The sequence below is a fragment of the Polypterus senegalus genome, chromosome 3, assembly GCF_016835505.1.
Source record: "Polypterus senegalus isolate Bchr_013 chromosome 3, ASM1683550v1, whole genome shotgun sequence".
NCBI lineage: Eukaryota > Metazoa > Chordata > Cladistia > Polypteriformes > Polypteridae > Polypterus > Polypterus senegalus.
In genome coordinates, this window is record NC_053156.1 from 278,086,665 (window position 1) to 278,112,531 (window position 25,867).

The following is a 25,867-nucleotide window of genomic DNA, read 5'->3' on the forward strand; positions in this document are numbered from 1 at the left end:
GGGCATGTAGTGGGCGACAAAAAAGGGGGGTAAATTCAACACAATACATAGAACAGAACACAAGTTATCCTCAATACAATAGTACAATAGCATTACTACAAGTACAGAGCAAAATGCAAGAGTAGATGATATCATATAATAGGATTCAGATTTGTATATAACATGATGTGTTGAGAGCAAGTCAAAGAAGGTTATGTGCTTAAGTTTTATAATGCCCTAGTGAGGCCACACCTGGAGTGCTGTGTACAGTTTTAGCCTCCATATTACAATAAAAAGACATAGCAGCGCCAGAGAAAGTCTAGAAGAGAGTGACAAGGCTGATTCCAGGACTGAAGGGTATGAGTTATGAGAAAGTATTAAGGGAGTTTAAGCAACAGGCATTAAGAGGTGACATGATTTTAGCTTTTAAAACTATGAAAGGAAAGAGCACAGTGGATTGAGGCAGATATTTTAAAATGAGACACACAGCTTTGAAGCTTGTTAAGGGTAAACTTCACACAAACATTAGGAGGTTTTAGTTCACACACAGAATGACAGACACATGGAATAAGTGACCATGTTGTATGGTGGATAGTAGGACTCTAGGGGTTTTGAAAAATCAAATTGACATGTTTTAAAGGAATTAGGTGGGTGCATAGGGTTGGTGAGCTTTGTTGAGATGAATGGCCTGTTCTAATCAAAATCTTTTCTAATATTTTAATGTTCATGTTCTTTATGTCTGAAACGTGGACAACACATGTGGAGTTGGCTTGTTCTCCTTACAACTGCGTGGGTTTCACACCAATTACTATGGTTTTCCTCCCACGTGCTCCTTAAAGACATGTATTGGGATGATTGGTGATTCTAAACTGGTCACATGTCAGCGTAGATGAATGTATGTTTGGGCTTGGTGATAGAATGACTCTCAGTAACTATAAATTAGATTAAATAGATTTCACAATGTTATGTTATGTCTGTAAAAAGAATGGATTCCATCCCGACCCTGAATTGGATTAAACAGTTTTGGAAAACGATAAACACAGGGAATGAATTATTAAGCAGTAAAAAAGACAGAAAGTCTCGACTTTGGTGAAACTAATTAGATGGGATTGGCAGGATTTGTTGGGCATCACATCAAAATGTTTATACTGTTCTAATCTACAAATTCTGAGCTCATTTTTTACCTTTTCATTATTACATGTTTTGTTTTTTTAAATAACTAATCATTTTTTGTATTATGTTGAATAGCATAACACATCAGATATCCAGGGCTGGTTCTTGTCCTGTGTCCGATGCTGCCAGGATAGACTCCATTGCACTCCCATGACCCTAAAATGGCTCTCTGTTATATTACTATTCAGTTATTGCTTAGCAATATTTGAGGATTATATGGGTAAAATTCTGTTATAACGAATATCTTTACAACAAAATTTCATTACAACAAAGTATTTTTATGGTCCCGACAGCTTCCCCATATGACACAAGTCTATAGAAATCTCCTTACTATGAAGTACATTCAGCAAATACTTTCATTATAACAAAGAGCCCAAAAGACCTTGAAATGCCTGAATGAATCATCCAGGGAGCAGTTAGTTCTGTGGTTGCAGCTCAGTTGTGCACAATGATCCCCAAACAGAAACATTGTAATTTTTTTTTTCTTTCTTCAAACTTTCCTTGAACTGTTTTTTTTTTTTTCCCTTTTAGTTTCTTGAGGTTTTCAGTGATACCTTTTGCATATCGCTCATCAACATTTAAAAAACATCCATTGGAATTTAACTCATTGTCACCCTCCTATAGAAACGGCAGACACGAATAAACGATAACAACAACAACAACATTTATTTATATAGCACATTTTCATACAAATACTGTAGCTCAAAGTGCTTTACATGATGAAGAAAGAGGAAAAAAAAGACAAAGTAAGGACTAAAATAAGGGAACATTAATTAACATAGAATAAGAATAAGGTCCAATGGCCAGGGAGGACAGAAAAAAACAAAAAAACTCCAGACGGCTGGAGAAAAAAATTAAATCTGCAGGGGTTCTGAGGCCACAAGACCACCAAGCACCCTCTAGGCATTCTACCTAATAACAGTTCATATTAGAAAAAAGACGTAACATTTTTGAAGCTCTCGATTGCAGCAAAAAAAAAAAGACGTTGCCAGTGAATTTGAAATATTGCCATTGACGCTGTCAACTTTCTTGAAAGACCGAGCAAAAAAAGAAAAAAATTCTTGGGTTGCAAATGTATATGAACTGATGCATTTGAAGACGTCAAAAATCCAGTTTTTATGTGGTTCAGAGATGCTCGTTCAACAAAACTCATTCAAGAAAACGTGAGGTTTGTAAACTCTCTTGGGATCTCCCCTAACTGAATGACACACCAAAGAGCGTCACGAAGTCCGATCTACGCGTCTATGGAAGACTGTTTATCTGTTGCCGGTGCAACAGCTGGCTCAGTGATATTCTGTGTCTCTCTGCTATTCTGCGTCTCTCCACCAAAGCAAACAGAAAAGATATCGATGGGTGATGCAGCCTGACTGCTGTGTCTGTCTATAGCAGAGTGGCAGATCACGCTACAATAAATAAGTGTGCCATTCCTGTTTCAGGCTGAATAAAGTTGGTTTTCCTAAAGTACTGAGACTCAGCCTCGTGTTTTGGGGTGCAAGACAGGGACTTATAGCGCGACCCCGATCTTTAATGGTTTGCTTCTGTGTCACATCACTGCAGCGCTATGAGCCTGTTTTTGCCCTGCCCCGCAAACGGACAAACAATCTTCCACAAACGCTGCAATCGCACTTCGGGAAAGTGTATTATCGCAAGGAAATGCTGAGAAAAATTCTTGTCAGCGTAACTTGTAGGCAGGAGGAGATTAAAATGAACACAAAAGAAGCTATTGAAATGATTGCAAACGCCTGGGCACAAGTTAAAGAAAGCACTACAGTAACAAATACAGAATCCCATTACAATGAAATTTTTGTCATAACGAAACATTTTTTAGGTCCCTGGGAGTTCGTTGTAATGGGATTTTACCTGTATATGTTTTATTGCTCCTTACAAACACTACAAACTAGGCATTGTCTCTTCTACCCATTTCTATCCATCCATCTAAATTTTTAGCCTTTTTACTCCAATTCAAGATCACGTCCTTATGACAACACACGGGTTAGGGGGGAATACCATCATTTGTGGAGCAGTCAGACTTGGAGAAGAACCTGGTCTATTACAGTGCAGAGTGATAAAACACATTTATTTACAGTACCTATAAAACGTATTCACACCATTAGAAGTTTTCACATTTTGTGTTATACAATATTGTGCCACAATGTATTGAATTTAGCATTTTTGCCACTGACCAACAAATAAGACATCTTTAATACTGAACTCAAAATAGACCTATGGTCCAAAATAATTTCAAATATAAAATGTGTGTATTCAGTCTCTTTAATATGACACCCCTAAATCATCACTGGTATAGGTAATTGGCTTTAGAAGTCACATAAATAGTTCAATGAAGACCACCTACCTGTAGTCAAGGGGTTTTTATCTGAATGGAAATGTAGGAGAACAGTGCAGATGGCACAGTGGTCTGTATTGCTGCCTGACTGTTCCGGGGACCCAAATGTGAGACCCAGCCAGGTGAGTATATCTGGAATCTACATACAGTATTTTCCTTATTTTCAGTAGGACTGTGAACTTCTAATACTTGCAGAAAAATGAAAAAGGTAAGAGATGGCATAGTGTTATTACTGACTCACAAGTCCAGGAGATTGCGTGTTATTTACTATCTATGAGACGTTTGCATGTTCTCCTAGGGTCGGCCTGATTTGAGGTAGATGATAAATAGTGAGATTTTAGGATGGTTTATTGTGGATTTGTCTAGTTCTCTGGGGCTCTATGTCTTGTAATTAGCCTGGTGCCCCAAACAGTACTAGCTTCTAACCACACTTAATGATGCCAGTTTAGGCTTCAGTTCCTTGCAAACCTCAAATAAAATAAGCAGATTCAGAAAACAGATACCCAGTGACACGGCAACACAGTTACAAAATACTACAGCTCCAAACACTTGAGCGTAATTCTTAAACAAGTCATTTTAAAATTCCTAAACAAGTCATAGGAATTGACCAGTAAAAATAAGATGGCCTAAAGAGATGAGGTGAGTAACCTGACAATCTAGTTCTCTGCCAACAATCTTATCCTTAACACAAAGAAGACTAAGATATATTGTGGTGGACTTCAGGAAGTGAAGGAAAAGCTGTCCATCATCCATTTCTGATAAATGATGAACCTCTAGACAAGGTCTCTGGTTTCAAATTCTTGGGAGTGAACATCACAGAGAACTTCTCTTGGTCCATACACATGTCAGTTATCACCAAAAAAGCACAGCAATGTCTTTTTTTTTCCTTTAAAAACTAAAGAGAGTGAGGCTGTCCTCAGGACCTTCTTGTGAACCTCTATCAATGCACTATAGTGTACTGATATACTGCTTCACAGAATGAATGGTACTCCAGTTATGCGAGAGGAGAACAGACAAGTCATCAGAATTGCCCAAAACATTAGTGACACACAGTTGACAACAGTTCAGGACATTTACCTATCCAGGTGTCCAAGCAAGTCCTCCAAAATCATTAGTGACCCCACCCACTTGGCACATCATTTGTTTTAACTGCTCCCTTCTTGGAAGCAATATAGGAATATGTAAGCACGCCAACAAGACTGGAAAAGAGCTTCTTTCCCAGAGTTGTTAAACTACTGAATACTTGATCATGATAATGAACCTCTCATGTGGAGCATTGTAATGTAATTTATGTACAATATATTTTAAGTGTAATTTATTCTAGAAAATTGGAAAATGATTACACTATAGTTTTTTTTGCACCTTTTAGTGTTATAAGTTATAATACATGTTGTTTAAGGAAAACTCGGGGAATACCAATTTAATCTTGGTGATTGCTGTCCTCAGTGAAATAATAACAATAAAGGCCTTCTTATCTTATCTCTTAGCTTATCTCTTATCTTTTCATATCTTATGTGAAACATCCACCTGTTCTTTCTGTTTGCACTCTGCATATAATGTTTTGATCCGAGGGGCATCACAGTGACACAGTGCTCTGTGCTCCTGCCTCAAAGCTCTAGATATGTCAGTTTCATTTTGATCCCTTTCACTTTATATATGGCTGTTATAAATGCTCTCCTCATTTGCAAAGGTTTTTTTTCCTGGGTAGTTGGGTTTCCCGTATCCAAAGAAGAGATGTTAACAAAATTGGGATTCTGCACAAAAATACCAACAATTCCTGAAAATGATAAAAAGAGAAGTATGTATGGTCATTGAGTTAGAGTGGCTGAATTAGAATATCTATCTATCTATCTATCTATCTATCTATCTATCTATCTATCTATCTATCTGTCTGTCTGTCTGTCTATAAAAAGAGAAGTATATATGGTCATTGAGTTAGAGTGGCTGAATTAGAATGTCTATCTATCTATCTATCTATCTATCTATCTATCTATCTATCTATCTATCTATCTATCTATCTATCTATCGATCGATCGCCTTTAATTTCCATCAGGCTATCCATTAGAATAAGAATGAAGAAAAGGGCAAGGAGAAAGGAACAGCTAACACAGGTGTCCAAATCCAATCCTGTATGGGTAGGTTTTCATTCTAACCCTTTTCTTAATTAGTGAGCAGTTTTTTTCAATTAATTAACTTCTTTTACCATACTTTTTTGACTTAATATTTAAGACTCAGACCCCTTGTTTCTTTTTTCCTTAATTAGCAGTAACAACGAGGACAAACAAAGCCATCTCATGACCAGCTAGCCCATCATACAATATCTGGAAATGAAGAAAGGTGGAAGTCTCAGTAATGCTGATCTGCTTAGGTCCAGAAAACATTTTGTCTTAGAAAAAACAAAAATCAACAGTTTTGGAAATGTCTGCTCAGGCAGAATTAAAGCACTAATAGGCCATGGAGTGAAATAAAAGGTTTGATTAAAAATAGGAATTTGCTTCTAATGAACAAACTGGGTGGAATGTGAGGCCCTGACTTACAGTAGCTGGTCATCTGGTGGTTCACTTCACAACTCATTTCGGTTTGGCTGTTCTTTAAGAAAAAAGAAGCAATTCAGAGGACTGAGTCTTAAAAAACAAGGCAATTAAAATAAAGAAACAAGGCATAAGAAATTGCTGATTAAAAATGTGGCAGGATGGAAAATTTGTAGCCACTGTAGCCCTCCTGTGCTAGGAGATGGCTGAAGAATCCTCAGTTGATCCATTTATTATTTGAACATGCTTGCTTTAAAAGTGTCACGTAATGTTGTTTACATGTGCTTAATTTTTTTATTTTAACAGAATCCCACTTTCTAAAATGCCATGTACACCCTTATCCCAATTAGAGAAAGCATGTTATTGGCGTCTGAGAAACGAGATTAACAGATGTAGATTTCTCCATGAGTAATCCAATTGTTTTGATCATGTAAACTCTTAACCAGGTTACAATTAAGGATTTTGTAGTCTGTGCATGTCCCTTGCATTCTGTAATCCTGTGCATGTCTGCCGCACTTTCCTAGCCTGCATGAGGCGAGTGCTCAGTTGCTCACATTTTTCCTTGTCCTAATTGAAATAATCCGTGCCAATATTTCAGAAATTGACACATTTATGCTGATTAGCTGAACATATAGTATTAAGTTCAGCAGCACCATCTCCAGAGACAAAGGCCCCATGCTTGTTTTTGGATTCACGTAGGCCTGATTATGACATTAAACTATTTTTTGTACAGTTTAATACGGTTGGAATATTTGGGCAAGGAAGTGGATTTGTGCAAGTAAATGCAGGTTTGTAAGAAACCAGGTGTTTGCCTTAACTGAGTTAGTTGCCTTATCCCAGTTGTGTGTGTGTGCGTGCATGTGTGTGTGTGTGTGTGTGTGTGTGTGTGTGTGTGTGTGAATGCACTCATATCCTAAGCCTGAGGTTTCAACATCAAGCTGATGCCAGTCTATGTAAGGTACACTAACTTACATCTCTATATATAATTCACTAAGGCAAGACACCCATGGAAAGCATGCCGGAAGGGGAGTGGATTCACTAAGCCGCCAACAAGTAAGACACCTATGGTGCACGCAGGAAGGAGCCACGCCCACCAACTCCAAGACCATTGGATACGACGACAACTCGCAGAGCCACGCCCACCAACTTGGACGCGACAACACAGAAAAAACGGCGTCATTTATATTCGTCTGTCGTAGAGTCCACTTGCACCTCCAAGCGACGTTGACTGTTCATAGAGGCATGTTTCTCGCGGAGGTCAATCGCCATATGCAGCATGTAAAACGGTTTGCGAGGGTTTGATTTATGTTAGGTAGATTGCCCAGAGGGGACTGGGCGGTCTCGTGGTCTGGAATCCCTACAGATTTTATTTTTTTTCTCCAGCCTCTGGAGTTTTTTTTTTTTGCATTTTCTGTCCACCCTGGCCATCGGACCTTACTTATTCTATGTTAATTAATGTTGACTTAGTTTTATTTTTTATTGTGTCTTCTATTTTTCTATTCTTTATTTTGTAAAGCACTTTGAGGTACATTTTTTTTGTATGAAAATGTGCTATATGAATACATTTTGTTGTTGTTGTTGTTATCCCATGGGATCCTTAAAACAATCCTTTACAACTGAGGCTAAAACACAATGAAGTAAGCAGTCTTTAAAAATCGAGTTTTCGGTTACGACGCATGACCGCATGCACCATAGCAAACTGTTTTACACGCTACATACAGCAATTCGCGCTACTATCATGGTCGGGTGTCTTGTTGGATTATATATAGAAAAGCAGCCAAAACCGCACAGAGCAATGAAAAGTCTACGAGAGTCACAGGTGCATGTGGACTGTGCAAAGATGACAAGGACTCAAGTGACGAGTTGGAGGTGGGCACATGAGCAGGCAGGGCACAATGACGGTCCGCCAGTTTTCAGTCACGGACGATTGTGTGTTGGTTCGGTCCGTGCATTGTTACAATGTTGCTTTTCTTGCTGATTTATTACATTACCGATTTTTCAAATGTTAATTTTCTCCCTGTGCTTAAAAATCATTAAAAAACCGCCCTGATTATGCGGCGTATGGTACGCCGCGGGTTGGCTAGTACTGTATACAAAGACAAGCACTGAGTAAATTCTGCATGTCTGCACTTTTCTATCTTACTTATATACTGTTTTGATTTATGTGCTATATCTGTTGCATTTATCCATCCATTCACATTCTGGATCAAATTTGCGTAGAATTAAATGTTAGAACCATCCCTGATCATGACATAAGCCAGTGGTTCTCAAACTGTGGGGCGGGCTCCCCTAGGGGGTCACGGACTAACAAAAAGGGGGACGCGAAGATGTGAAAACAAGAATCAAAAATATGAAAAATACATCTATTGAAACCAAAACAAATTAACTTAAACTACATTCTGATACTAGAAAAATAAATATAGAGTTAGATAAATGTCGCTAAAAGTTAAGTAGGTATAATAAAATATGCATCTATGATATATCATGAATTAAAAAAGAACAAATTGGTATTGGTGGGCTCCTTTCAAAAAAACGTTAGAGAGGTGAGATTAAAACTGTTATGAAAACTCAAGGCGCAAATTAACTTAAAGGTTTAGAAACGCTGACATAAGCCACACACACAAACACACTCATTCACACTTACGCTGTCCATTTTCTTAACCCTCTTATCCAGGGCAGGGTTATGGGACAGCTAGAGCTATCCTAGTAATCATCGGGCACAATGAAAGAACAAACTCTGAGAGTGCCAGGCCATCTCAGGGTAAACACACATACATACTTGTTACTGCCAATTTTTGCTGCACCAATACACATAACCTGCACGCCTTTGGACTGTCAGAGGAAACTGGAACACTTTGAGGGATTACACACACACACACATACTGGGAGAATATGCACACCTCATAAAAGGAGCACCCCATACTTACTCCAACAGACAAATATGGAGTTGCCAGTTAAACTAATATACAAATCTTTGTGTTTTGGAAGGAGCAGCTACATAAACCCTCACATACGGTGGAAAAGGCATCCTGAAGCAGAAACTGTGATACTAACAAGGCTGGATTAAGACCCCCATGAGTTCCAGTATGTCGACGCTCAAAGGTTCTTTTTATATTATATATTTTTGCTGCCCCACTGGGCTCTCATTTTGAATGACCACCTCATTTGTTCTCTTTTTTTATTGTACTAGGTTAACACATAAAAAGTGGTCTGTTAGACAGCTGCTTTGTTCAAGCCCCACTCATATCAGGCAATTAGGACTTGTATTTTTCATTTAAAAGCTTTTTTATTTAGGTCCAATTATAACCATAAGGATCAAAGTGGAGTATGGTGTGTGTCCTGATAGAAGATTGCTGTAAGTGCCTGTACTGCCTGTGGACTTTTTCAGTTATCAGGCATTTTGTCTCTCATGTGTTCAAGGGCTCATTTGCAAGCAGGACCCCACGGTTTGCACCCAAGTCGTCCTGATGTTATCCATGAAGCAACTAGGGCAAACATACTCTGCAGAAATCCCTCGGTTGACTATTATACAGTATTTACTCTAATTCAGTTCTTAAAAATTAAAATAAAGGAGCCAAAAGTGGAATTTCAGAGCGATACCACAGAAGAACCAATGGTTTCCTAAAATACGATTTATATGAATGTTCCAAAAGTTAACTTGTATTTATTTAAACCCATAACAGGTTTCATTAAAACAAAAAAACATGAACAGATAGTAATACATTTTATAAAATACTGAAGCATTTATGATTTTAAAAGGACTCTTGCTGAAGACAGTTACACAGACTAAATTTGGCTTTTCTTTATCTCTTTGTATCCTGCTAGGTAGCCTACTATACTATAATGATTTCTGTTTTCTCCACATATTAAGAAACTTTTCAAAACCCAAAGAACAACTTTCATATTCAAAGACTCCGTCACAGAATGAAATGGTTATTTGTTAAGCAATTGTATGAGGTGCCACACAACGCAGTAAGGTGCCATTTTAGAAGCATTCACAGGTATATGTTGAAATGATTGCTTTGCTTATTTCAGGTGGCACTGAATTCAAAAATGAAAACTATTTTTTTCCGTCACCTAACATTTTTTTCACAAAACACATTTTTTAGTTGTCAATTATACGTGTTTTATTGTTATAAATTATAGGTTTATTTTTATCAATACCTGTTACCCATTCCTGGCACGTCAAAGAAACCTATGAGAACTTTGAAAATCTTCATGAGAAAATGAACTGCAATGAGCACTGTTGGCTCATATGGGAGGACCTGAACGTTCTGTGTATTTAACTAGGGCAGAAGTCAAGAGCGTACAAAACGGGCATGGGTTTCTTTGTGAGTTGGACAACAGAGTCAAAAATTTACATTGGGTTCAGAAGGAATTGCCAACTAGAAAAATGCTACAGGCTGATGCCAAAGCATCATTAGACCACAGAGCCAGTGCTGCTACCACTATTTCATACTGAGGCTTGGTTTAATGAAGCAGTTTCTCACATCTCTATCAAAAGATGGAGCCCCGTTTTAAGTACTTTTGCCAGAAGTTTCTGTGTTTGTCTGAGGCTAAATTAAAAGAGGGCATTTTTGCCAGACCTGATATTTGAAAACTGATCTTTGATGCAATTAAAAACCTGGAACAAGAGACTTGGATATCATTCAAAGAAGTCATTTCCAAGTTTTAGGTAACAATAAAGATTCCGATTATAAAGAAACTTTGAAAATGTATTACTGTACTTGAATTTAGAGAATTGTGTTGCAAACTTCACTTTTTGGATTCCCATTCAGAATTTTTTCCTAATAATCTTGGAACAGTAAGTGAACAGCAGGATGAAAGATTCCATCGGGATATAAAGGACACAACATACAACTGTTTTATATATGTGTTGTGAAAGCTGGCCCCGGCACAGACAGACGGACATCATATTTTGCTCCCCACACACCGTTTATTTACAATATTATCAAATATACAAAGTCACGTGCACTCACGAACCCCAGTGCCTCTTGCACCGAATCCCCCAAAGTCCAGGGCCCACAGTCTCTGTGCCTTTCTTCCTGGCCGCCTCCTGTCCGCTCTCCAGCTCAGTCCTTCTGCCTCCCGACTTCCACCACCGACTGGAGGGAGGCGGCCCCTTAAATAAGGCTCCCGGATGAGCCCCAGGTGTTTCCGGCACCTGTTCCTTGGCCACGCCCCAGCGTGGCGGAAGTGCTGGCTGCCTTCCTGGCAGCTCTCCGGGCGCCACATAAAGTCTTCCCCCCGGCACTTCCTGGTGTGGCGGAAGTGCCGGGCTCCCGGGATAATTAGGCACAGGGGCGCCGCCTGGCGGTGGCCACGGGTCCCTACAGGGCTGGGCTTCCATGCCCTGTACCCGAGGCCCCTGCGTAACCAGGACGGACGCCCCACTCTGTCTGGAGGAGGCACTCGCCTCCTCTTGTCCTCAAGCGCCCGGCCGGGCTCCAGCCCCAGCCGCGACCCGTGCGGGATAAACCGGCATCGGAGCGCCGCCTGGCGGTGACCACGGGCCCCTACAGGGAAGGGCTTCCATGCCCTCAACCCGTGGCCCCCAACAGAACCAGGACGGACGCCCCCTCGCGGTGTGGAGGAGGCACAAGCCCTCCTCTCGTCCTCCAAGCGCCCCGCCGGGCTCCAGCTCCGCCGGCGACTGCATGGGATCAACCGCATCGGCGCGCCTGGCGGCAACCACGGGCCCCTACAGGGTAGGGCTTCCATGCCCTCGACCCGTGGCTCCCAATAGAACCAGGACGGACGCCCCCTCGCGGTCTGGAGGAGGCACAAGCCCTCCTCATGTCCTCCTGGGCGTCCCGGCGGGGCTCCAGCCCCGGCCGGGGGCCACAGTGCCCCACCGCTAGCGAGGACACGTGGGTCCGAACGGCACAACCCGAAAGGGCAGCACGTCCCCGGCGAGGGTCCTACTATGCCCCCAGGGTCCAACACGGCACCCTGGGACATCCGTCTTCGGCACCCCCGCCGGCGCAAACGCGCCCCTGTGGTCTGCGCCGCTCGCCCCGCTGTTCCCCGCAGTTGGGACACTATTGGCCTCTCGGCGTGGAGCCCGCGCGAGCGCCCGCTCCAGGAGGGCAGGTCCCTGACGACGCCGCCCTCAGCGCCGCCGGGCTTCGGGCCTGTGGAAAAGGAAAAGAGGGCCAGAAGCACTGCCAGGACACTCACCCGAGTGCCCTGCCGGTCTCCGCACCGCAGTGCTCCTGCCCCTCCGACAGCCCCTGACTTGCCTGCTGAAGTCCTCCGTCGCAGGTTCCATGCCCGTCCGCCTGTTGTCCGCGGCACCGCTCGGCGGCTCGCCCAGCCGCCCAGGGATCTCCTCTGCCCGCACAGAGAACGGCCCTTCTCGGACGCGCACTCCAGCGCCGCGCTTCTCCTATCGGAGGAACCGCATTCACCCTTCGGTTCCTCCTTCTTTCTTGACGTGCTGACGGTCTGGGTCTGAGCACAGCAAAAGCTCAAATCCAGCCCCGTCTGCGTCCAGGCAGAGCGACAGGAGACAGCTGCAGGCTTGGAGCGCAGGGCGCTAGGACCCAGGGCACTCAGCAGCCCCGATCCTACCAGCCCCTGCATATTCGAGCTCCTCGCCTCGCTAGCTGTCTGCACCGCGGCGTCTGCTGTCGGGAGGTTGCTTACTTGGAGCTGATCGTCCCGTAAACGGTCACAGCCATGTTCGGCAAACCTCCCCGCTTGCTTTACGGGGACGGTAATACTCACCACCCCGCCGTGTTCTGCCTGCCTCCGGTTCCAGCGCCGCGCCGATCCTCCGTCTCACGCGGCGCTCTCCCGACGCGACCGCCTTTCCGCCAGCTGCTCACACTGAGCGGCGAACACGAGCAGCTCCTCTAAGGACGGCTTGGCGGGCGAAGGGACTCCTCCGACACACGCCGAGCCGCTGGTGGAGAGAGAGACAGACGCCGGTGAGCTTACCTGTCGATCGGCTCCACGCGACGCCTGCCTCCTCTGGGCCACTCCCTCTGGCCCAATCGGGTCTCGTTTTGGCACGAGATTGGCGTTCCTAGGTCCCGCTCCATCCAATCCTCGGCGGGCACACTAGACACACCAGCCAACCCCGTGCCTGTCAGCGGCGGGACATCCGCCCGCGGCCATTTTGGCTCTTTCCTCCCTAGTGCGGCGACATGCTGGCTCTTCAGGTTGCAGCGTCTCCCTTTCAGCAGCTCTCCCGGCTGCTGCGGCGCTAACGAGGCACCGCGGTTCGACAGGCCCCTGCCACCGACAAGGATCCGGGCGGCCCCTGCCTGTTAAAGAAAAAACAGACGCTGGCCCTTCCCTGCGAGCAGGAAACTTACCTCCCGGTCCTGTCTGTCCGGGAAACGCCCCGCATGGCCTCGATAGGCGGCCTGCCGTCCCGGCGCTTCTGCCACGACGTGCTTGCGGAGCCCGCTGCACTCCAGCAATGCCATGGTCCTTCCTCCGCACCTGGGAAGCTCGCCATAATGCGGTCCGCGGCGGTCTCCGGGTAAACGCCGCTGGGTTGTGCACGGGCCGCTCCTGCGGCCAGTGTGTGGGGTCCGCTGCGCGCCGGGCCGTTCACAGACATATTTGTTATTAACAAAGCAGGTCCCCGCCTTGTACCAGACGGATCATCCGCACGACTACGCCACTGTGAAAGCTGGCCCCGGCACAGACAGACGGACATCATATTTTGCTCCCCACACACCGTTATTTACAATATTATCAAATATACAAAGTCACGTGCACTCACGAACCCCAGTGCCTCTTGCACCGAATCCCCCAAAGTCCAGGGCCAACAGTCTCTGTGCCTTTCTTCCTGTCCGCCTCCAGCTCAGTCCTTCTGCCTCCCGACTTCCACCACCGACTGGAGGGAGGCGGCCCTAAATAAGGCTCCCGGATGAGCCCCAGGTGTTTCCGCACCTGTTCCTTGGCCACGCCCAGCGTGGCGGAAGTGCTGGCTGCCTTCCTGGCAGCTCTCCGGCGCCACATAAAGTCTTCCCCGCACTTCCTGGTGTGGCGGAAGTGCCGGGCTCCCGGATAATTAGGCACAGGGCGCCGCTGGCGGTGGCCACGGGTCCCTACAGGGCTGGGCTTCCATGCCCTGTACCCGAGGCCCCTGCGTAACCAGGACGGACGCCCCACTCTGTCTGGAGGAGGCACTCGCCTCCTCTTGTCCTCCAAGCGTCCCGGCCGGGCTCCAGCCCCAGCCGCGGACCGTGCGGGATAAACCGGCATCGGAGCGCCGCCTGGCGGTGACCACGGGCCCCTACAGGGAAGGGCTTCCATGCCCTCAACCCGTGGCCCCAACAGAACCAGGACGGACGCCTCAGGTGTGGAGGAGGCACAAGCCCTCCTCTCGCCCTCCAGCGTCCCGCCGGGCTCAAGCTCCGCCGGCGACTGCATGGGATCAACCGGCATCGGGGCGCCGCCTGGCGGCAACCACGGGCCCCTACAGGGTAGGGCTTCCATGCCCTCGACCCGTGGCTCCCAATAGAACCAGGACGGACGCCTCGGTCTGGAGGAGGCACAAGCCCTCCTCATGTCCTCCTGGGCGTCCCGGCGGGGCTCCAGCCCCGGCCGGGGCCACAGTGTATATAAATATATATCTAATATATAAGGCAGAGTCGATGTGTGTATGTATGTTTCTTTGTCCTCCATACAAATCTGCACCAGGCGTCCGATCGACACCAAGCTGGGGATTGGGGCTCCTTTGTGACCAGGAGAAGGTCATGGGTATGTTTGGTTGGGAAAAATGTTCGTGGTGAAGCGCAGGGCACCTTTTCACCGACACAAAGTTCAGCACACGTCCCCATACTTATCATCGACAAGATGGCCGCATGTTGCAACAGACGTTCACCGCGGCACCATCTAGCGGCAGCTTTGGTCTCTGTGCATCGCTCTTTACTCATGTTTCTTTAAATTGCCAAGAGATGGTGGAAGTGTCCAAGTATCAGAAGGCCGACTGCTTTCATAGGGTGAAGAGGAACTGCCGTATTGATGTAAAACATGAACGACACAGTGCGCGTGACTGACTCACAAACCCACATTTCCACGGTCACACTCCCACACGCACTGATAGTGCTGTATTTCATTCGCCAACGTCCATTATATGCAAGCACGTTTGAACAGAGACTCGCCTTAAAAAGACAGCATCCTTCCCCCACAATTTTCCCCAGACACAACACCTGTTGTATGTCACTTCTCTCTGTAGTTACCATCGCCAATGTCCGTTAGATGGCAGCACGGTTCAACACAGACGCTCCATTGAAACAAGCACCCCTCCCCACCATTTTTCCCAGTATGGTTTCAGTGCTACTCTTTCTCACTGGCCTTCCGTATTTGTAGTGCTATTTGCTCGCTTTCCGACTGACAGTACGATTTCAGTGTTGCTCTTTCTGACTGATTGGTGCTATTTGTTCGCTTTTCGATGTATTGTAAATAACGTAAATTCATCTCACTGTGCTGCTTATTCCGTACGTAATACCATGTAACACATTACAATTGTCCTGCTTTTCGCTAATATACCCATGCCACCGAAAAAAAGATGTAGAATTGGAAGATTCACTTCAGATGCCACAACAAAGTCTATTTCAAGGACGTCTGAAACGCCACAGCACACAGAATCCAAAGTGGAGGAACTTACAATAAAATGTCAATCACAAAAATGTTTGTTCTATCTCTATGTTCTGTTTCTTTCATTTGGGAAATTCACCGGTTGTAGATTCTTGGGCAACACCAGGTACTCCTGCTAGTATATATTGTGAACATTGCCCCGGACACAGACAGGCTGACACACTCAAGTCACCCAACACACGTTTATTTTTCATTTCTAATTTACAGTTCTGCTCACCAATCCCCAATACCCCTCAGTCCAGGCCAATCCAATGCCTTCTCTTTCTTTTCTCTTCTCTCTCTCTTTTCTTCTCCTGCCTTCTCCAAATCTAGTCACTCTTCCACCCGACTCATGTTCCTTCTGCAGGGAGGCGGCCCTTTAAATAAGCACCCGGATGTGTTCCAGGTGTGTTCCCGGCAATCTCCCACCGACACGCCCCAGTGTGGCGGAAGTGCCGGCTGTCTGCTTGAAAGCACTCCGGGAGTCCCCGTTTTCTCTTCCCCCCAACACTTCCGGGTGTGGCGGAAGTGCTGAGGTCTAGGGTCTTCCTGGTATTGGGGTCCCCCTGGCAGTAACCCCGGGTCCCTACAGGGTTGAGCTTCCCAGCTCTTTACCCGAGGCCTCCAAGGCGTTTGCCCCCTCGAGGTCTGGAGGAGGCACCAGCCCTCCTCCTGTCTTCTCAGGCGTTCCGGCTGGGTACCACCTCCATCCGGTTGTGACACTATATATATATATATTATATATATATATATATACAGGGGGTAGGCAAAAGTAGGTTTACAGTTGTGAGTACAGTGATCCCTCGCTATATCGCGCTTCGACTTTCGCGGCTTCACCCCATCGCGGATTTTAAATGTAAGCATATCTAATGGATATCTAAATATATATCACGGATTTTTCGCTGGTTCGCGTATTTCTGCGGACAATGGGTCTTTTAATTTATGGTACATGCTTCCTCAGTTTGTTTGCCCAGTTGATTTCATACAAGGGACGCTATTGGCGGATGGCTGAGAAGTTGCCCAATCAGAGCACGTATTACGTATTAAATAAAACTCCTCAATGATATACGATATGCTTCCCGCACGGTGCTTCACACACTTCAAAGCTCTAACAGCCCGTATTGATTTTTGATTGTTTGCTTTTCTCTGTCTCTTTCACTCTCTCTGACATTCTCTGCTCCTGACGGAGGGGGTGTGAGCAGAGGGGTTGTTTGCACAGAGGTTGTTTGCTTAGAAGATATGGACGCTCCTCTAAAAAATGCTGAAAGACTACCTTCACATTGATCCCTTCATTGCGGCCGCTTTATGGCGGTGCTTCGTATACTTAAAAGCCCAACAGCCCTATTGATTTTTGATTGTTTACTTTACTCTCTATCTGACATTCTCTGCTCCTGACGGCGCTCCTTTGAAGAGGAAGATATGTTTGCATTCTTTTAATTGTGAGAAAGAACTGTCATCTCTGTCTTGTCATGGAGCACAGCTTAAACTTTTGACTAAATGGTGTTATTTCATGTCTAGAGGGCTCTAATAATGTTAAAAAATGTATTTAGAAGGTTGTAAACAATTTTTCTATGCTCTAACTGCGAAAATATTAGATTTATAAATAAAGAATCCTACTTCGTGGAAATTCATTTATCTGTCTGGAGCGGATTAACAGTGATAAATGAGGGTTTACTGTATAACTGTGTGGAGAATATTTATAAACAGTGTGGGAGAGTTTCTAAGGGGTTAAAATACTCGTATATAAAAATAACCATACAAACATATGGTTTCTACTTCGCGGATTTTCACCTATCGCAGGAGGTTCTGGAACGCAACGAGGAGCGATTACTGTATACAAAACATATATATCTTTTAGGTAATCTGAGCACTTATAACATCGTACCTAAGTACACTGTGGCATTGTGACATTCTTTCGAGTTAGTAAAGTTAATATAGCTATTCAGTAGTTAATGAAGCTATTGTAATAATCATAACCTGAATGTCTTTTTTCATTCAATTAACTATAAATCTACTTTTTCCCACCACTGTATATCTATCACACACGTGCATTTGGGAGACAGCTGAAAGGCCTAAAGAGTAGTACTACCATGCCAGACTAGGGGGTGGCGAGCTGCACTAACTCTCTTTCTCAATCTTCTGCAGACCATCCATGGGAAATCTTGTTAGGTCCTGGCACCACGGACAATGTCACTTTCGTTCCTGATGAAATCACTTTTCCGGTTTCTGCACCAGTGATGATGTCACTTCCGGTCCAGAAGATGTCACTTCCGGTTCCAGTCCAGATGAAGTCGCTTCCTGTCTCGGGCTTTAAAGCCGCCATCTTTTCATTTTACAGTCAGTTCTGTTTTGGACTCACAACCAATTTCAACACATTTGCAGTCAAGTCACAGTCACAATATACGGATGGCTGCCCCAAAACATTTTTTAAGTCTGTGATCTGCTTTTGTGACAATATTTATATACTGTATATATAGTCACATAGTATCTATTCTCTATTTATAAAATCCTACGCCTAAAAGTGCAATGATTTTATGTGATTTTTTATGTCATGTTTTTTGTCACACTTTAAATTGGGCTTATTTTAAAACTTACATATACAGTATATGTCTTTTCAGAATTTATTGAACTTTAATGTGATGTTGTTAGATTTTCAGATTCTTATTCCGTTTTTAAATTATAAACTAAAAAATATCAAGAACTCACATCCCGCAAGACAAGACTTTGTGCCAAGAGATTTAACCACGCCCGAGGCTGGAAATAAAGGACAAAGAGTAGATGAAAAAGACAGCTGCTGTACAGGCTTTTAAATGTTTAAAGCGCCGCACAAAATGCAGATCACACGGCACAGCAGCAACACCAAGCCAGCAGCACCAAGCCAGCAGCTGATCAAGTAAAGAGGAGGTAAAAAAAACAAACTATTTGTTTCCCATTGTATCACCATTTAAGAGGGTGTTTCGGAGGAGTGACTGCATCTCCTTTGGGTGTGCTCAGCTCCCTCTTCACAACACCAGCAGCAGAGATGCGAAGTGGCTGGGGTGTAGCGCAGAAAAGGGGGGTTGGCAGGCAAAGCGAGCAGGGGGTAAGCCCCCTAATACTACTATAGTCACAAAATATATACTACTATTGTGACTTGTGGTGACTGGCTGGGGTGGTACCCAGCCGGGACGCCTGGAAGGACCGGAAGAGGGATTGTACCTCCTCCGGAAAACGAGAAGGCAGCCACCCTGGTTGGTATGGGGACCACAGTAACAGAGCATAGAAGCTAAACCCTATAGGGGTCTGTGGTCACTGCCAGAGGGCACCCAGATGCCTGAAAAGCCCTGGACGTCAGCACTTCGTGGAATATCCGGAGTGCTTCTGGGTGCTTCCTGGTGTGGCGGAAGTGCCAGGGGAAGTTAATCGGGAGACACCTGGAGCACTTCCAGGTGAATATGACAGGAACCGCCTCCCTCCGCTCGTCAGCTGGAAGAGGATAGAGCTCGGAGGAGAGGAGTGGAGGCGATGAAGGAAGGTATTGTTGTGAGAGGCCTGGGCTAAAGGTGATTGGTGCAGGGGCACTGGGTATTCATCATTGCAAATATTGTAAATAAAGCGTGTGTGGTGACCTGAAATGATGTTGATCTAACTGTGTCCGGGCTGTTTCCAACAGACTACATATATAGCAGTCCTCATGCCTCCCTGCAGCATGCCTAATGCACGTTCACGCAGATGAGCAGGGACCCTGGGCATCTTTCTTTGGGTGTTTTTCACAGTCGGTAGACAAGTCCCTTTAGTATCCCTGCGTTTTTAGAACTGTGACCTTAAATGCCTACTTTCTGTAAGCTGTTAAGGTCTTAACGACCATTCCACAGGTGCATGTTAATTAATTGATTCTGGTTAATTGAACATGCATGGAAAACATTGTTTAAACCTTTAACAATGAAGATCTGTAAAGTTATTTGGATTTTTAAAACATTATTGTTGAAATACACAGTCCTGAAAAAGGGATGTTTCTTTTTTTGCTGAGTATATATATATGTACAGTATATACTGTATATATCTATATACTTACAGTATATTTTTTATTTAGCTTTTAATTTCCATTGGAGAGAAATTAAGTCTGTCTATGTGTCTTTTGGTCTGATGTATGTCTGTCTGTACAAATGATTTGATGCCAAATGATTTTTGGATCACAAAACAAAGAAGTTGCAACAACTATAGAAAACACATGAATATATATTGTTCCTTTCTTTACATATACATACTGTGTAATACATTGACTAAAAATGTCACGTCTTTTTCTAACCTGCTTAAACTAGACCATGGTTGTGTGGGGGCTGAAGCCTACCCCAGTTAGTATAGCGCACAACCCAGGAAGAAGCCCTCAATGGTGTGCCACGCCATCACAGGGCAAACACACACCAATTGGATGGTTTAGCGATGCCTATTCTCCTAACCTGCATGTCTTTTAACAGAAAACCAGAGAACCTGGAGAAAATCCACACTGACACAGAGAAACCATGCAAACTCCATGCAGGGAGGCCCCAGGATGTGAGCCCTTGTCTTGTTGCTGTGAGACAGCAGTATACCACTTCGCCACCATTAATTAAATATTTTCATGTTAAATTGATTTAGAACATTATTGTATACATTTAAAATTGTGTAATTTGTTACATCTGCAGCCGAAAGAAGAATTAAATGTCTAGTGTTGCATTGAAATGGAAACATTTTTATTGTGTAAGTGAATGCAAATAAAAATAAATATTCACTATTAAAACATTTCTGAATAATTTAATTTGGGAGACCTGTACAACTCTGCAACAAGACAAGCAAATGTCTAAATATCGCTGTTTGCCACCCTGGTGCTTTCAGAATTTTTTTCAGAACAAAACAAATGTGTTTTAATTAGCAAACCTAAAACCCAAGCATTGTGCACGCTTTAGCAGTTGGTGACAGTTGTTCCCTGAAGTGGGTGAGGCAAAAAAAACTGTGACAAAATTCTTCGTGAAGGAAAAAAATTCTAGACATGTCACACCTAAACATACTGCAGTCGTACTTGTATTTCTGACGTAACTTAACAACACGTTTACTGCTGTTAGCCGAAACAAGCTCGTTGAGATAATTTACTGCAACGACAAAAAGTTGTAAAAATAGTCCCCCCTAGCAGTATTATCAAAGTTGACATAAGAACGCATTCTTTTCAAAAAGAGACCTAAATGCTATTGCATTTTTTTAACATTGTCGATATTACTGTAAATTTATTGCATAATAGCACGTAAAACGCACAAAAATAGTGACAACGACTTAATGTGATCAATGTCTCTGTCACCGGCGGTTATTGTCACTGAATTAACCCTTAAATTCGAGATGCAACACATCAAACAAGTGAGCATCTTAGCGAGCCTCTTGGGTGGTAAGGTGGCACAGTGGTTAGTGCTGTACACCATCAGCTCCAAAACCTTGCATTCAAGTCAAGGTCCGTCGGTCGCTGATATTTCGGAGTGTGCACCGGTCTCCGCGGGTTGTCCTCCAGCCTCTACAACGAAATTATGCCATTGATGGATTTACCGCCTGACCCCTCTAAAATTGGGTTCTTCTTTGCTGTTCCGTGCTACACGGGGTTACTTGTCTCAAACAACGAACTCAATAATGGGTTAACACAACGTTTCTCAACCTTTAAGTATTTGCGACCCGAGTTTTCATAACAGTTTTAATCGCGCGCCCCTAAGGTTTTTTGAAAGGAGCCCACTAATACAAATTTGTTCTTTTTTAATTTATGATATATCAGATGCAAAATTTATTATACCTACTTAACTTTTATCGACATTTATCTAACCCTATATTTATTTTTCTAGTATCAGAGTGTAGCTGAAGTTAATTTGTTTTGGTTTCAATAGATACATTTTTTATATTTTTGATTCTTGTTTTCTTTTTTCACATCTTCGGGCAAACCAGCCCCCACAGATTGAGAACCACTGGGTTAACAAATGGATGGAGTGCTGTGTAAAGTGTTTACTTATTATTCCTTAGGTCAAATGACAAAATCATCATCACGGCATTCAGTTAACTATTTTTCCGTCCAACCATTTTTGGAACCCGCACTCTATAGCAGCTTTGGGCACAAAGTAACAACAACTTTAGGATGAGTCACCAAACCTTCGTAACCCACACTCAAGTACCCTCGTATCCGGTAATTTTCAACTGTTTTATCTCCTTTTCTCATTTTTCACAATACTTTTCCACCCTTTTTTCTTTTGTGTTTGAGGTTTATTGTTTCAATTGTATCCTAATAATGTTTGTATTTACATTTACTTTGGAGCCTGAACTCAGTGAAGAGCGCAAAACAAAAATAAACTGAATGGGATTGGGGCGGCACAGTGGCAACGCCGCTGCCTCGCAGTAAGGAGCCCAGGATTCGTGTCCTTGTATTCTCTGTGTAAAGCCTGCATGTTCTCCCGGCGCTTGTTTGGGTTTCCCTCCAGATGCTCAGGTCTCTTCCCGTATTATAAATAAATGCAAGTTAGTTGAACTGGCGTTGCAAAACTGGACAGTTTTGGATTGTGCGCGTGCATGTTTACCCTGTGATGGACTGGTTCAATGTCCGCGAATTACAAGATGACTTGTGTTTTATGATGGCTGAAATACACTCCGGCCGCCCCGGGACCCAGCCTGGGGAGAGCAGGTAAGGAAGACAAATGGATGAAGTGGATTGTGGCAAAGAAGATGTAGGGAAGCGACACTGAATACTGAAAGGCAGCAGCTACTGGAATGTCAAACCCGTTATCTAATTAGTAAGATGACGGCGGGAGCTGGGTACTAGGCAGAAACCAGTCCGCCCATTTTAATAATAACTTTTTTTTCCGTATTCTCTGGAAACAACGGCACCATCTCACATTATTTCTGTGAACTATATGGCTATGATGCGATATTAAGATATTAATATTTATTAGTGTACCCAGAAATGAACGGACGTCCCATTTGAGATTCGTTCTTGCCTGTGGGAGACGATAATCGATTTGGGTTTGTGCCTGGTGGAATTCGAAGAAACCGGCTTTGCTACCGCATCATCGCCGTTAGAACCGAGCTTATATAAATCGGACTGTAAAAATACAAACCAAAGCTTGGACTTACGTAGGCAACGGTTACAAATAAAACTACGCGTGCCTGCGGCTTTTTGTTTTAATTGCGGAGTCTTCTCAATACTACACGCATCTTTGATAACATTTAATGATAGTGTCTGTAAACCTACAAACAGCTTCTCTCACTTTTAGTTCGAGAAAGCGATTTCCAGTCGACTCTTTAGGATTCCTCAGCTTTTCTGAATTATTCTGGACAAATTGTTTGGGTCGTTCCAGGCAAACATGGGTTAGATTAGCATATGGGACATCAGTGAAAAAGATATTAAAAGTTTATTTTTTTTTAATAAACAAGCAAACAAATCAATCAATCAATAAATAAATAATCGATTAACATGTCCAATTCTGACACCGTATGTTTCAATTTGGTCTGTAATTAATCTCATGATACTTTCCTAAAATTGTCAATGGAAGCGTTCAAAGACAATATCCGCGAGTATCCATCCATCCATCCATCCATCCATCCATCCATCCATCCATCCATCCATCCATCCATCCATCCATCCATCCATCCATCCATCCATCTATCTATCTATCTATCTATCTATCTATCTATCTATCTATCTATCTATCTATCTATCTATCTATCTCATGGGTCGAAGAACTTCACGCCTAAAGTGTAAAGCAACGGGCGCAATGCAGAAAGCATCACTGCAGTGGATGCCTATATCCACAACTGAAATAAGCGGTCCACCTCTTATTTTCAGAGGTGTAATTTATCCCAACAGCCAGACATGTAGGTGTGGAATGAGGCCAGTTTTACTTTAGGAAACCTACGTGAAAACGGAGCTCAACAAAGACGGGACCTCGGTGTCCGATAAAAGAATGAAGCTTACGAAGCAAATCGGTAATTTATTAGATTACATTTACATTTGGGGGATCCCCGCGGGTCTGCACAACTTAAATGCTGCATGTTGAAGGTTTCGGCATCTTTTCGGGTGCTGACTTATAATGTATATGTGTGGTCTGCACATGATTTCTATTTTTGTTCATGTGTTGATGTGCTTTTTATGTTCCGCTGCTTTGGGCTGAATCCGCTTGAAGGAGTGTCAGTTCTTCAAAAGTAAGTACAGTATTCACTTCGTAACAAGCAATATTACATTGCTTTAATGTATGAAGATTTTAGTTTTAGTTATAATTATATATGATCAGACTTTGATCCATTCATTTACTGGCCAATGTATGTCAACGTGAAGTTATGTGAATCTAAATAAACAGTATTTAGGCAGAAAGCAAGAGAGGCATTCGTGCTAATCCATCACAGGTAAACAGACATAAACACTCACCCCCAACCCCCAGGCAATCTTAGTTTACAAATCAAGTTAATTATTTCTTTCGGAATTATTCTTCACTCCCAGTATTTCATTGAACGGGACATCAACGCTATAAAATATGTAGCTTGGTTGAGAGGAGCAGAGAAAGGGTTAATTTAACATTTGTCGGTGTTTTGTCACTTTTTTGCCCACTTTTCAGATAGAGAAAAGACATCTAGCGTATCTTTTTTATATTTTTAAGGAGACATCCCAACTCTCAATAGTACCTTTTCACACGGCAGTAAAACAACCCTTCTCTTAAAAGGGAATAAAAAAAAAAACACGACATCCACCTAACAATCTGATAAAGGGGAAATGATGTATAGATATATTAAATATATGAAGCGGAGAGAAATTAAAAGGAAGGATCAGTTCATAAATATTATATTTGTATACTGTCTGTTCCTCACTGTTTAAATATTTGTACGTTTTAATACTCCAACGTGTTGCTTTTTTGAATTTGTATTGCACTTTATTTAAACTATTAAACGTATAGAATATTCATTTAAGGGTTAAATAATTGCTTTATATTACTTTATATTAAAACAATACGTGTAAGTACAACCTTCCTGCAGGTTTCCGCTCATTTTATTTAACACAAAAGATGGGTTTATCTTTTCATCATAAGTTCTGTTAAAGTCGACTTAACCCAAGGCGCTACGAGCCTTTAAACCTAGGAGTTCAGAATTAGGCTTTTATCTCATGGTTATGCGCGACTAAAATGATTATTTTATTTATTTATTTTTTCAGCTTTACTGACTCTATTTCTACCTGCAGCTCCGCACAGCCGCTCTCGCAAGTGGAGCTGCCGCTCTCGCAAGTCATCTCCGCTCAGTCTTAGCCACATCGTCCTTCTCGTCCAATTCGCAATATGCATCATCCTACCGATTAGATGGGAAAACATATCTTTTTCATCATCACTACCAACTCCAACCACCATTACTTTTTCTAACTGCTACTTAACATTGTCACGATCCCCCAAATTTTTCAGGTGGCGTTATTTCTCATTTAACGTAACTCGCTGCAGATGTCTACTAGAATCAGAGTCCTCGTGGACGACAAGAACAGTAAGCATTGATCGCGGTGTGCTTAAGCGAAAGGAAGCACATGCAGTCCGACTATTCAGTCCAATGATGCGACCCGGAAGAGTCCAAAGCAGAATATAACATTTTACACTATCTGGGTACATGTTGGAATCTTTACTTCAAAATGCGATCTCCCTCCTAGCAATGTTAGATGCAATTTGAAAAAAAACAAAAAAAAAAAAACCTGCACACTTGCCTGCAAAAATGATTGGCATTCATAAAGCAAATTATAATGATAACAAACTCACCGGCTGCAGCCTGTCTGGTCCCGCTTCTTCAAAATTGATTTCTCGTACCGTTCAGATCCTCTGGACTGTATTCAGATCTCAGGCACACAGAGGACTTGTACAGTGAGGAGGGCGGCGTCACCACACACACGCACACATAAGCTCCAGCTCTCTTACACACACAATGTACGCGCTGTACTTTCGTTCTCTTAGAGAGGAACACAATGTTCTAGCAGGCGAGCGACCTCGTAACCCTCTACGTGCCGGAACGAAGTTTGTAACTTTCTACCGGTCGCTCAGATGCCGATACTTACAGTCAGACAAGACTGGGAGACAGAATCCATGAGGCGCCTTGAGGATTTTGAGACTTGTATGAGGTACAAATTATATTATCGGTGTTTTCCTATAGGTAAGCTGCACTCTTTTGAAAAACAAGTCGTCTTCTTCTGTTGTTTTGTTTGTGCTTTGCTTACTAGAATAACTACTCGTCGCAGAGG

At 43.3% G+C, this 25,867-nt stretch overlaps 1 protein-coding gene and 1 long non-coding RNA gene across 4 annotated transcripts in view; one reads left to right on the forward strand and one right to left on the reverse strand.

Annotated features, from left to right (window-relative positions):
• fkbp5 (FKBP prolyl isomerase 5) overlaps positions 1-25,494 on the reverse strand; it is a 126,425-nt gene extending 100,931 nt beyond the window's left edge. The window contains exon 1 of one of the 3 annotated variants that reach the window (XM_039749253.1): positions 25,392-25,494. The gene's annotated coding sequence lies outside the window, so the exon portion shown is untranslated. The remainder of the gene's footprint in view (positions 1-25,391) is intronic. The other 2 variants (XM_039749252.1, XM_039749255.1) reach the window with 2 other exon arrangements.
• A 139-nt stretch (positions 25,495-25,633) lies between these two features.
• The window catches only part of LOC120526212, a 48,747-nt gene continuing 48,513 nt past the window's right edge, over positions 25,634-25,867 (forward strand). Inside the window, exon 1 of the long non-coding RNA XR_005633101.1 lies at positions 25,634-25,779. This is a non-coding gene — a long non-coding RNA (uncharacterized LOC120526212). The remainder of the gene's footprint in view (positions 25,780-25,867) is intronic.